Genomic DNA, 11,867 nt, shown 5'->3' with positions numbered 1-11,867 from the left:
CTAGGATGTAGGTAGATTCTGTCTTTAGAACCCATCAGAATGAATCTTAAATGGGAGAGCAATATGCTAAGCACGTAAATGTGGACCATTTTTGTTTGAAGCAGAAATGGATGATGTCCCAGGAAAAACTGCTTAAACACTTCATGCCTTCGCTCTCCTTAGAGCATGTTAGTCTTAAGGGGCAAAAAAATCATTGTAATTGAGGTAAAATTTACATAAAGTGAAATGCACAATTTTGGGGTAATTCAATAAGTTTTGACAAATATTTACACCACCACAATCAATATTAGAATATTTTTGCACTGGAGAATCATAGTCTGCTGTCCCCTTCCAGTCAATCTCCATACAAAAAAGCAACAAGTGTTCTGATTGTTATTAACATTGATTATTTTCACCTGTTTATACATTTAAATACATAGGATTAGACAGAACATACTTTTCTGTATGAGCATAATGGTTTTAAAATTGATCCATATTGTTGTATGAATCAATAGTTTATTTTTGGCTAGTATCCCACTGCATGTATGTACCAAAACTGGTTGATTAGTTTACCTGTTCTTGGATATTTGAATTGTTTAGTTTTAGGCTATTATGAATATTACAAACATTTCTGTAGAAATGTGTTTTCATTTCTCTTGGGTAAATACCTAAAAGTAGAATTGCCTAGTTGCATGATAAAAGTATATTTAACCTTATTAACATAAACTAATATACAGTGAATGAAAGCGGAACCTGTGGTTGGAGAGAGGTACTACAGAGACGGATTACAAAGGGGCAAAATCAATCTTTTGGGGGTGATGAACGTGTTCATAGCTTAATTGGGGTGATGGTTTCACAAGTACAAAAGGACTTCCAGAAGTTCAAGGAAATGGAATTAAAAGATATGAAAAATGTAAACATATTTCTCAGCATAAGCTCCATCAAGTTCAAGGCACTTTTGTAAGTGATGATACCAGCCATTTAGTCTGTCCCTAAGGAACTGAGGATCCTGAGGATTTAACCAGATCAATGCAGTCTTTTTTTATATTATTAACTGAAGAAAATGGGTGCCCTTTACAGATTTTTTTTTTTTTAAGATTAGAAGACAAAAAGAAGTCAGAAGGATCCAAATTAGGACTGTAAGGTGGATGCCTAATGATTTTCCATCAAAACTTTCACAAAATTGCTCTTGTTTGATGAGAGGAATGACCAGGAGCTTGTTTTGGTGGTGAAAGACTCTAGTGAAGTTTTCCTGGGTATTTTTCTGCTGAAGCTGTGGCTACCTTTCACAACACTCGTAATAAGCAGATGCGATCATTTTTTGGCCCTCCAGAAAGTCAATAAACGAAATGCCTTGAAGGTCTGAAAAAAACTGTTGCCGTGACCTTTGTTCTTGACTGGTATGCTTTTGCTTTGACTGGACCACTTCCACCTCTTTGTTACTGTTGTGCTTTGTCTTCAGCATCGTACTGGTAAAGCTATGTTTCATCTCTTTTACAAGTCTTTGAAGAAATGTTTCACAATCTTGATCCCACTTGTTTAAAATGTCCATTGAAAGCTCTGCTCTTGTCAGCAGCTGATCTGGGTGCAACAGCTTTGGCACCTATTGAGTGACAAATTAGTACATCTTTAATCTTTCAGTCGGAATTGCATAATCTGAACTGACTGAGATGTCTATGGTGGTGGCTATTGTTTCTGCTATTTGGTCCTTTTCATTTACGGCATGAACAAGATGAATTTTTCCTTGCAATCTGATGAGGATGATCAGCTCCTGTGGGCTTCATCTTAAACATCGTCTTATTCCTTCTTAAAATAAGTTGTGTATTTGGAAACTGCTGATTTCTTGGGGACGTTGTCCTCATAAACTTTTTGTAAAGCATCAGTGATTTCACCATTCTTCCACCCCAATTTCACCATAAATCTGATGTTTGTTCTTGCTTCAATTTTAGCAGAATTCATGTTGCTCTAATAGGGGGTTCCTTTCAAACTGGTGTCTTATACTTCTTAGCGCCTCAAATTAGATCTTGTTTAAACATGTCATAACAAGTCAGTACGAGTTTATTTTGGAGCAAAAATAATTTTGAAATCCATACATAGTTTTTCATAATGTGCATTTTCCATGAACTTTGTGAAGTTTCCTTGTATATATATGACAAACTTATCAAAATATATAGTTTAAATATATACACATTATTTTATGTAAACTTTAACTCAATAAACTTACTGCAGAATTACAATGATCCAGTGAAACTATTCATTCCTGATTTCTGAGATATTTTATTTTGGTGTGTAATAGTATAGTCTAAATTAAAGTTTAGAAGTAGATTAAGAAGGAAAATGAAAACCTTCATCAGAGAAAAGATGACAAAATAATGCCTACAGTTTTCCAAACAAATTAATCGCAGTTATATTTCCTTCATCACTTAATTTAATCTTATATTCTTGTTTGACTGGAACTTGGGTCCTTAGTGTGCAACCACAACTTCATCTGCTTCTGGTCTACAAAGTGTACTGGAAATCTTGCCTTTCATTTCTCCTACATTCTCTTAGTTCTCTATACAAGGTCAGCTCAGAAGCCTGTAGCCATAAATTATTTAAGTATCTATAGTTAAGAGCACCTGGTAGAGTATTTTTTATAAGACTGCCCTCTTTGTTGATGATGTAGTATCTAGCCTGCAGTTTATAGCAGTCTTCAAATAAGCAGGAGATTAAAACAGAAACCACAAGCTGACGATAAGACTGATAAGGCAGATAAGGCTGTTATGGCAGATAAGACTTACTGGTTAATTCATTACAGTAACAGTGAACAAAAAAAAAAAAAAAAAAAAAAAAAAGACACTCTCAGAATAAAGGAGATGAAAATTCTCTACTGGGTGTAGCACATAACTATTTCACAAGAATTTAATTGTTGTTTTCCCTGACAGGTGGAAGAATGGATATATGATAGACAGGGAAGGCACTGACAAAGCTCCACAGGCTTCTTGTCCATACTGAAAGTACACAATTTCTGTAATAGATCTTAACTAAAAATACTTTATCTGAACAAAATGAACTTAAAGAAATTTGAACTTCTAAAAACTCCCCCTGATATTTGTTCTCTGGTGCTGAGCTATTCAAGAAATACGGAGCTTTCCAAATAAACCTAATTATGTTAGTGGTCTCTTATCATAAGGTAAGCAAACAATCATTGTAGTTGATGAGGAAACTTTTGAGAAACTCCAAAGATATTACTAATTTCATCTTGAATATTGTGTTATTTGAAATTAGGGTCTTACCCTGAGAAGTAAAAAATTTTAAAAAAAAAGAGATAATTTTGTCACATAGTTAAAACACAAACATAAGTACCTGAGACCAAGGGGAAGATTGAGCTTAGAAACCTATAAATCAAAGACAAAATTCAAATATTTAAAAATAAAACCTAGTAGAAGATGGTACACTTGTAAAAAAAAAAAAAACCCACTCTTAGCTCTTTCAGAAGAAAGCCTTTATTCGTGTGGTTGTTTTTGTTTCATCAGAAATATAAAAATCAATATAAAGCACAGAAAGCTATTCTGTTGAGATACAAATCTCCATTATCTGGGTAAATTAAACAAGTTAGGGATAACTTTTGACTTGCTTTTGTTTGTAGCCCACTAAGGTGCTTCAAAACTAATGTGCTATTTTGACAGTGAGTAAACTATATTCAAAACTTGTATTATTATGATATTTGACAGTAGAGTAATTGTGTTCTTTGCTGTTTTTGTTTCTAGCTGAGTTTCAAACATATATTAAATAAAACATTTAAACAAAGTTACTAAATTCTCTTTCACAGAGAAAACTGGAGCCTAGATAATTGAGAAATCTTATTATGACTGAATATTTGAACAGATCCACTATATTCACCAATATATGTCTATGTTTATGTCTGTATGTATGAACCTATTGTAAACCAAAAAGTATCTAAGACACACCTCAATTAATTTAGAAGTTTCTTTTTCCAAGTTGGAAGACATGCCCAGAGAGATAAAAATACAGAATCACAGAAAGTCTGTGGTCTTTGGCTTTCTCCAAAGATGATTTTGAGAGCTTCAATATTTAAAGAGAAAAGTGGACTGGAGGGGAAAGAGGGAGGGTATGGCAATACACATGTTGGGAGAGAAAAGGAGCAGGTAGGGGAATAGTCAATTATATATTCATCTTGTGCTCAGTAAACTGGCACTTAACGTAAGATAAGGTGAATGTAAAGTAGCTACCTGTGGATACATTTAATCTTTTACCTGTAGCTCTCTGCTTAGCAACAAAAGGGAAGGCAGTTTCTTGCGTGACTCTGTTTTCAGCTTAATTTTTTTCCTTCTGGCATAGTGAATTGGGGTCCCAATTTTAAATTTAATTTATCTATCTATCTGTCTATACTATCCTTTATAGCTACAACTGTCATTCTTGGACCAGAGTAACTACAGTTCACAACAATTTGATATTTCTTATATTAAATAAAGTGTTCTATTTTTCTGATGGAAGTGAGATGTATTCTCACAGAAATAGAAAAAGAGACAAGAAGAAACAAAATAACTCTGACAAATAAAATCCTCTTTTTTTCTTCTCACTCAAAAGAAAATAGATCCCCATGTCTGTCAGAGATTATCAAATGATCAGACAGATAATAAAACCAAACTGACAATTTTTACTGCCTCCAGTGGAGGGTAATTTAATGAACACCTCAAACCAGATAAAGAACCAAACTTGGACAAAACCCAGAAACACATACAAAAATACAGCATCGGGAGAAAACAAAACATGCATCACAGAGAATACAATACTTTTATCACTATAGAGTCACACAAAGAGCTGACAAAATATGTATCTGAACTTAAAGAACCCCTGTGTAGCATTTCCGAAGCAATCCAATTTAATTGCCCATGTAGTGGAACTTCCAAACTGTCAAAGTATAATTTTCAAAAGTGAAAAGCATGACTCTCAGAGAAATATGAAGTGAGTAGAGTATATGCCAAATATTTAATTTGCACATTAATGAAGGAACCAGAATAATGGTAAGGGTGGTCATACTGTTAATTTTAAATGCTCACTCTGTGTCCTGTGTATTTGCTAAGTTTGACTGGTAGTGTTAGTAGTTGTTTTCTTGACTGTAGATTGCTAAATATTGCAATTAACAAGAAAGTGATTATAATAATGTAATTATTTTAATAACATAATGTTAATACTATAAATTATTACATTGTATTTTTAATTGAGAAAATTTTACTTTTTCCTTTCCAATCCAAGTTACTTTTATTTTTCTTGCCACGTGCCCTGGCTAGAACCTTTCATACATTTTTGAATGCAGTATTGAGAGAAGACATCCTTGCCATGTTCCTAATCTTAAAGAAAGGGCATTACATATATTAGCACTAAGTAGGGAGATATAATCTTTTTTGTTATAGACACTCCTTATCAGACTGAGGAAGTTTGCTGAGAACCTTCATCATAAATGGATATTGAATCGTTAATTGTTTTTTCTTCATCTTCTGAGACTGAGATAATATGGTTTTTCTCTCACTTTACTAGTGGTAATTGTTTTCTAAATTTTAATCTAATTTTAAAAAGAATCTTTCATTTCTTAGATAAACCTCAGAGGTCATGATGAATTTTCCCTTTTTATTTGTTGCTAATTATTTTGCAAATACTTCACTGAAATTATATCACAAGATATATGAGTCTATAATTTTCTTCTTATATCTTAGGTGTTGGCATAAAGGGTGTCTTCATCCATTTAATGAAATAGGGATCTGTCTATATCTGAAAGACATTGTGTAAATATTATTCTTTCTTCCTTAAATGTTTACTTAAATTCTCCTTTGAAACTATCTGGGTCTGGAGATTTTTATTTTTATTTATTTATTTTTTTGAGACGGAGTCTCACTCTGTCGCCAGGCTGGAATGCAGAGGCACAATCTCGGCTCACTGCAACCTCCGCCTCCTCAGTTCAAGCAATTCTCCTGCCTCAGTCTCCTGAGTAGCTGAGATTACAGGCATGTGCCACCATGCCCAGCTAATTTTTGTATTTTTAGTAGAGACGGGGTTTCACCATGTTGGCCGCAATGGTCTTGATCTCTTGACCTCGTGATCCACCTGCCTCAGCCTCCCAAAGTGCTGGGATTACAGGTGTGAGCCACCACACCCAGCCTTGGGTCTGGAGATTTTTATATTCACATGTTCATGACAATGAATTCAACTTTGATAAAGAATTCAGTAATGTTATTCTGATGTCCTAATCCTTTTGTATATGTTTTATTAGCTTTGTTTTTCAAAGAATTCATCCATTTTATTTGAGTTAGTGAGTGTATTAGCATAAAATTATTCAAAATATTTTTTTATACTTCCTGTTAATTTTCTTTACACATGATTTTATAATTTATGAAATTGTGCCTACTTTTTTTTTTTTCTTTTTTTTTAGACAGGGTCTGGGTCTCCTGCCCAGGTTGGAATGCAGTGCACAATCATGACTCACTGCAACCTCCACCTCCTGGGCTCAAGCTGTCCTCCCACCTCAGCCTTCCAAGTAGCTGGTGCTACAGGCATATGCCACCACACCTGGCTAATTTTTGTGTTTTTTGTAGAGATGTGGTTTGGCCATGTTGCCCAAGCTGGTCTCTAACTCCTGGGCTCAAGTCATCTTCCTGCCTTGGCCTCCCAAAGTGTTAGAATTATAGGTGTGAGCCACCACACCCAGCCATGTCTATCTATCTATCTATCTATCTATCTATCTATCTATCTATCTACCTACCTACCTATGTATCTAATTTCTCCTGTTCTACACTTTGACTGGTGGCTGCTCTATAGCCCTTTCCACATGTCAAATAATCACATGCTACTCACGTGTTTAAAATCTTCTTTTTCTCTATGTCTGAAGAATTCTTTCTGATACAGATTGTAAAGATATAATTACATTTATCAAATCCAATATTGTAATAACCTATTCAACAATTTAGGGTTCAAATAATTGGATACATGAATTGACCTTACTTCACAATGATAAAGTAGTTGATAGTGTTCCTCTTTCTAGGTGAACACAAACTTGTCAACTAAATGAAAGATATGAGTGCATACTGGGAAGCAAAACACATTTATTTTGCTGAGCAATGTCCACATATCCTTGCATATTTTCTATCTAACCTTCTCTAACCTGCTCTGGTCTTGAAGGGTGAACTATATGGACTGTATCAACAGGCCACTTGTCTTCTGCCTTTCAACTGCATGTACTCTAGGCCGCAGTGGCAAGTTATATTGCCAATTAGTAGCTGCTACATGACTTCTTCCAGGTTGTGGAAACAGCTTCCTCCTCTTGCCCCTTCTCACCTTCTTAGGCCTAAGTATAATGGTATCCAGATAATAACAGTCATAGGAACAGCCATGTCCCTTCCTTCTACACCTTGCCCACATCTTTGTGTACTGTTTCTTTATTAAACTCTCCCTGAATTAATACATTTAAAATGTCATATCTTTTCTTTAGGGATTTCCATAGATGTAATTTGGAAAAAACAACAACCACAGCAGCAAAATAAGAAGGGCCAGAGACATTATAAACATGAAAATCATTTTAAAGCTGAATAACTAAACACAATGTAGCACTGTTTCATAAATAGACAAAACTAAATCAGTGCATATGTATATGAAAATAAATGTATATGTGTTTATATAAATTTTCCTATATTATGAGGTTGACTATTTAAAACACTAGGAAAAATATATTTTAAAAATTGGAAAGTTACATCATTCTTTACAGCAGAATAAATTCCAAAGAAACAAAAATATACATGTAAAAAAGTGAACAATAAAATATTCAAAGAAACAGTAAGAATTTGCTTTTCCTGATCCAAGGTAAAGCTTTTCTAAGTATAACACAAATTTTAGAATGTATAAACTAATCTCATTATTTTTGCTCTGATCTTTGTCATTTAGTTGCTGTGCTAGCCGTGAGTTTAATTTGTTCTAGAAAGGATCAACAAAATCAAAAGTTAGTTTTTTGAAAGGATAAAACAATCAATAGACCACTGGTTAGTTTAACTAAGAAAAGGAGAAAGAAGATTCAAATAAGCACAATCAGAAATGATAAAGGTGACATTACAACTGATAACACAGAAATACAAAAGGTCATCAGAGATTACAAAGAACATCTCTATGCACACAAACTGGAAAACCTGGAGGAAAAGGATATATTCCTGCAAACACACACCCTCCCAGGACTGAACCATGAAAAAATAGGAATCCTGAACAGATCAATAATGAGTAATGAAATTGGATCAGTAATAATAAAAAAAATCTTCTGACAAAAACAGAAGCCCAGGACTACAAAAAATTGAAGCCAAATTTTACCAGACATACAAAGAAGTGCTGATACCAATCTTACAGACACTATTACAGAAAATCAAGGAGGAACGATTTCTCCCTAATTCATTCTATGAAACCAGTAATACCCTGATACCAAAATCAGGCCAGGGCACAACAAATAAAGAAAACTACAGGCCAATATTCCTGATGAATATATAGATGCAAAAACCCTCAACAAAATACTAGCAAACTGAATCCAACAGCATATCAAAAAGTTAATTCATCATAATCAAGTGGATTTTACTCCAAGGATACAAGGATGGTTCAACATTCTCAACTCAATAAATGCAATTCACTACATAAACAGAATTAACAGTAAATACCATATGATCATCTCAATAGATGCAAAAAAAGCATTTCATAAAATCCAATATCTCTTCATGGTAAAAACCTTCAACAAACTAGACATTAAAGGAACATAGCTCAAAATATTATCATATATGACATATTACTGAAATCATATAACATATTAATATTATTTTGAGGTATGTTTATATCATATATGACAGATCCATAGCCAATATCATACTGAATGGGGAAAAGTTGAAAGCATTCACCTTAAGAACTCAAACTAGACAAGGATGCCCACTGTCTTCATTCCTATTCAGCATAGTACTGTACAAGCCAGAGCAATCAGACGAGAGGAAGAAATAAAAGACATCACAATTGGAAAACAGGTAGTCAAATTATGTCTGTTTGCTGGTGACACAATCTTATACCTAGAAAACACTAAGGGCTACTCCCAAAGACTCCTGGATTTGATAAACAACTTCAGTAAAGTTTCAGGATACAAAATCAACACATGAAAATCAGTAACTTTCCTATAGACCAAAGACGTTTAAGCCAAAAATCAAATCGGGAACTCGATTTCATTTACAATGGCTATACACACAAAAAATACCTAGTAATAAATTTAATCAAGGAGGTGAAACATCTCTACAAGAAGACCACAAAACACTGATGAAAGAAATCATAGATGACATAAACAAATGAAAACACATCCCATGCTAATGGATTAGAAGAATCAATATTGTTAAAATTACCATACTGCCCAAAGCAATCTATAGATTCAGTGCAATTCCTATGAGAGTATCAATGTAATTCTTCACAGAATTAGAAGAAAAAAAAAAGTTAATGTTCATATGGAACCAAAAGAAAGCCTGAATAGCTTAAGCAATCCTAAGCAAAAAGAACAAAGCTAAAGGCATCAGATTACCTGATTATTATACTCCAAGTCTATAGTAACTGAAACAGCATGGTACTGGTACAAAAACTGACGTATGGATAAAGGGAACAAAACAAAGAACTTAGAAATAAAACCACATACATACAATCATCTGGTCTTTGACAAAGTTCACAAAAAAATTAAAAACAGTTGCATCTGTTGGTAAGGCCATAAAAAATTAATTTCAATAAATGATGGGAATATTAGATCACCATATGCAAAAGAGTGAAGCTGGATGCCTATCTCTCACCATACAAAAATTTAACTTAAGATGGATTAAAGACCTAAATGTAAGATCTAAAACTATAAAAAACACTTCTGAAAATTGGCTTAGGCAAAGAATTTCTAAGACCCTGAAAGCAAATGCAACAAAAATTAAAATAACCAAATAGTACTTAGTTAAACTAAGGAACTTACACACAGTAAAGAACAATTCCATTGAAAAGCGAATGAAGAACATGAACAGACATTTCTCAAAAGAAGACATACATGTGACCAATAAACATGAAAAATGCTCAATATCACTAATCATAAGAGAAATGTAAAGTAAAATCATGATGAGATATCATCTTACTCTAGTCAGAATGACTATTACTAAAAAGTTGGAAAACAACAGATGTTGGCATGCATGAGGACAAAAGGGAACACTTATACACTATTGGTGGGAATGTGGGAATATAAATTTGTGCAACTTCTATGGAAAACAGTATAGAGATTTATCAGATAATGCAAAATAGAATTATCATTTGACCCAGCAATCCTGTGACTGGGCATCTACCCAAAGGGAAAAAATTATTATATAAAAAAGCCCCCTGGCTGGGCATGGTGGCTCATGCCTGTAATCCCAGCACTTTGGGAGGCCTAGGCAGGCAGATCACCTGAGGTCGGGAGTTGGAGACCAGACTGGCTAACATGGTGAAACTTCATCTCTACTAAAACTACAAAATTAGCTGGGCGAGGTGGCATGAACCTGTAATCCCAGCTATTCGGGAGGCTGAGGCAGGAGAATTGCTTGAACCTGGGAGGCAGAGGTTGCAGTGAGGCAAGATCATGCCATTGCACTCCAGCTGGGCCAAATGAGTGAGACTCTGTCTCCAAAAAGAAAAAAAAGCCACCTGCACTTCTTTGTTTATTGCCACACTATTCACAATAGCAAAGTCATGGAATCAACCAAAGTGTCCATCAATGGTTGATTGGATAAAGAAAATGTGATATACAGACACCATGAAATACTACACAGATATGAAAAGGAATGAAATCCTGTCCTTTGCAGCAACATGGATAAAGCTGGAGGCCATTACCTTAAGTGAAACAATTCAGAAACAGAAAATCAATCATATCATGTTCTCACTTATAAGTGGGATCTAAACAATGCATAAACATGGACATAAATATGGAAATAGTACACAATGGGGACTCCAAAAAGAGGAGGGGTGGGAGAGGGGATGAGGATTTAAAAATTACCTATTGGAATGCCTGACTCTGTTCCAAGATAGCCAAATAGGAACAGCTCCAGTCTGCAGCTCCCAGTGTGATTGACGCAGAAGATTTCTGCATTTCCAACTGAGGTACCTGGTTCATCTCATTGGGACTGGTTGCACAGTGGGTGCAGCCCACAGAGGGTGAGCCAAAACAGGGTGGGGCATTGCCTCACCTGGGAAGCACAAGGAGTTGAGAGATTTCTCTTTCCTAGCCAAGGGAAGCCAGACCATACCTGGAAAATTGGGATACTCCCACCCAAATACTGTGCTTTTCCAAAGGTCTTAGCAAACGGCACACCAGGAGATTATATCCCACACCTGGCTCAGCAGCTCCCACGCACACGGAGTCATACTCACTGCTAGCACAGCAGTCTGAGATTGAACTGCCAGGCGGCAGCCTGGCTGGGGGAAGGGCATCTGCCATTGCTGAGGAGTGAGTAGGTAAACAAAGTGGCCAGGGAAGCTCGAACTAGGTGGAGCCGACCGCAGCTCTGTGAGGCCTGTTGCCTCTGTGCATTCCACCTCTGTGGGCAGAGCATAGCTGAAAAAAAGGCAGCAGAAATTTCTGCAGACTTAAATGTCCCTGTCTGACAACTCTGAAGAGAGCAGTGGTTCTCCCAGCACGGTGTTTGAGCTCTGAGAATTGACAGACTACCTCCTCAAGTGGGTCCCTGACCCCCGTGTAGCCTAACTGGGAGACACCTCTGAGAAGGGGCCGACTGACACCTCTCAAGGACAGAAAACCAAACACCGCATGTTCTCACTCATAGGTGGGAATTGAACAATGAGAACACTTGGTCACATGGTGGGGAACATCA

The sequence above is a fragment of the Macaca thibetana genome, chromosome X (genome assembly GCF_024542745.1).
Source record: "Macaca thibetana thibetana isolate TM-01 chromosome X, ASM2454274v1, whole genome shotgun sequence".
Classification (NCBI taxonomy): domain Eukaryota; kingdom Metazoa; phylum Chordata; class Mammalia; order Primates; family Cercopithecidae; genus Macaca; species Macaca thibetana.
Note: the sequence above shows the minus strand (reverse complement) of the source record.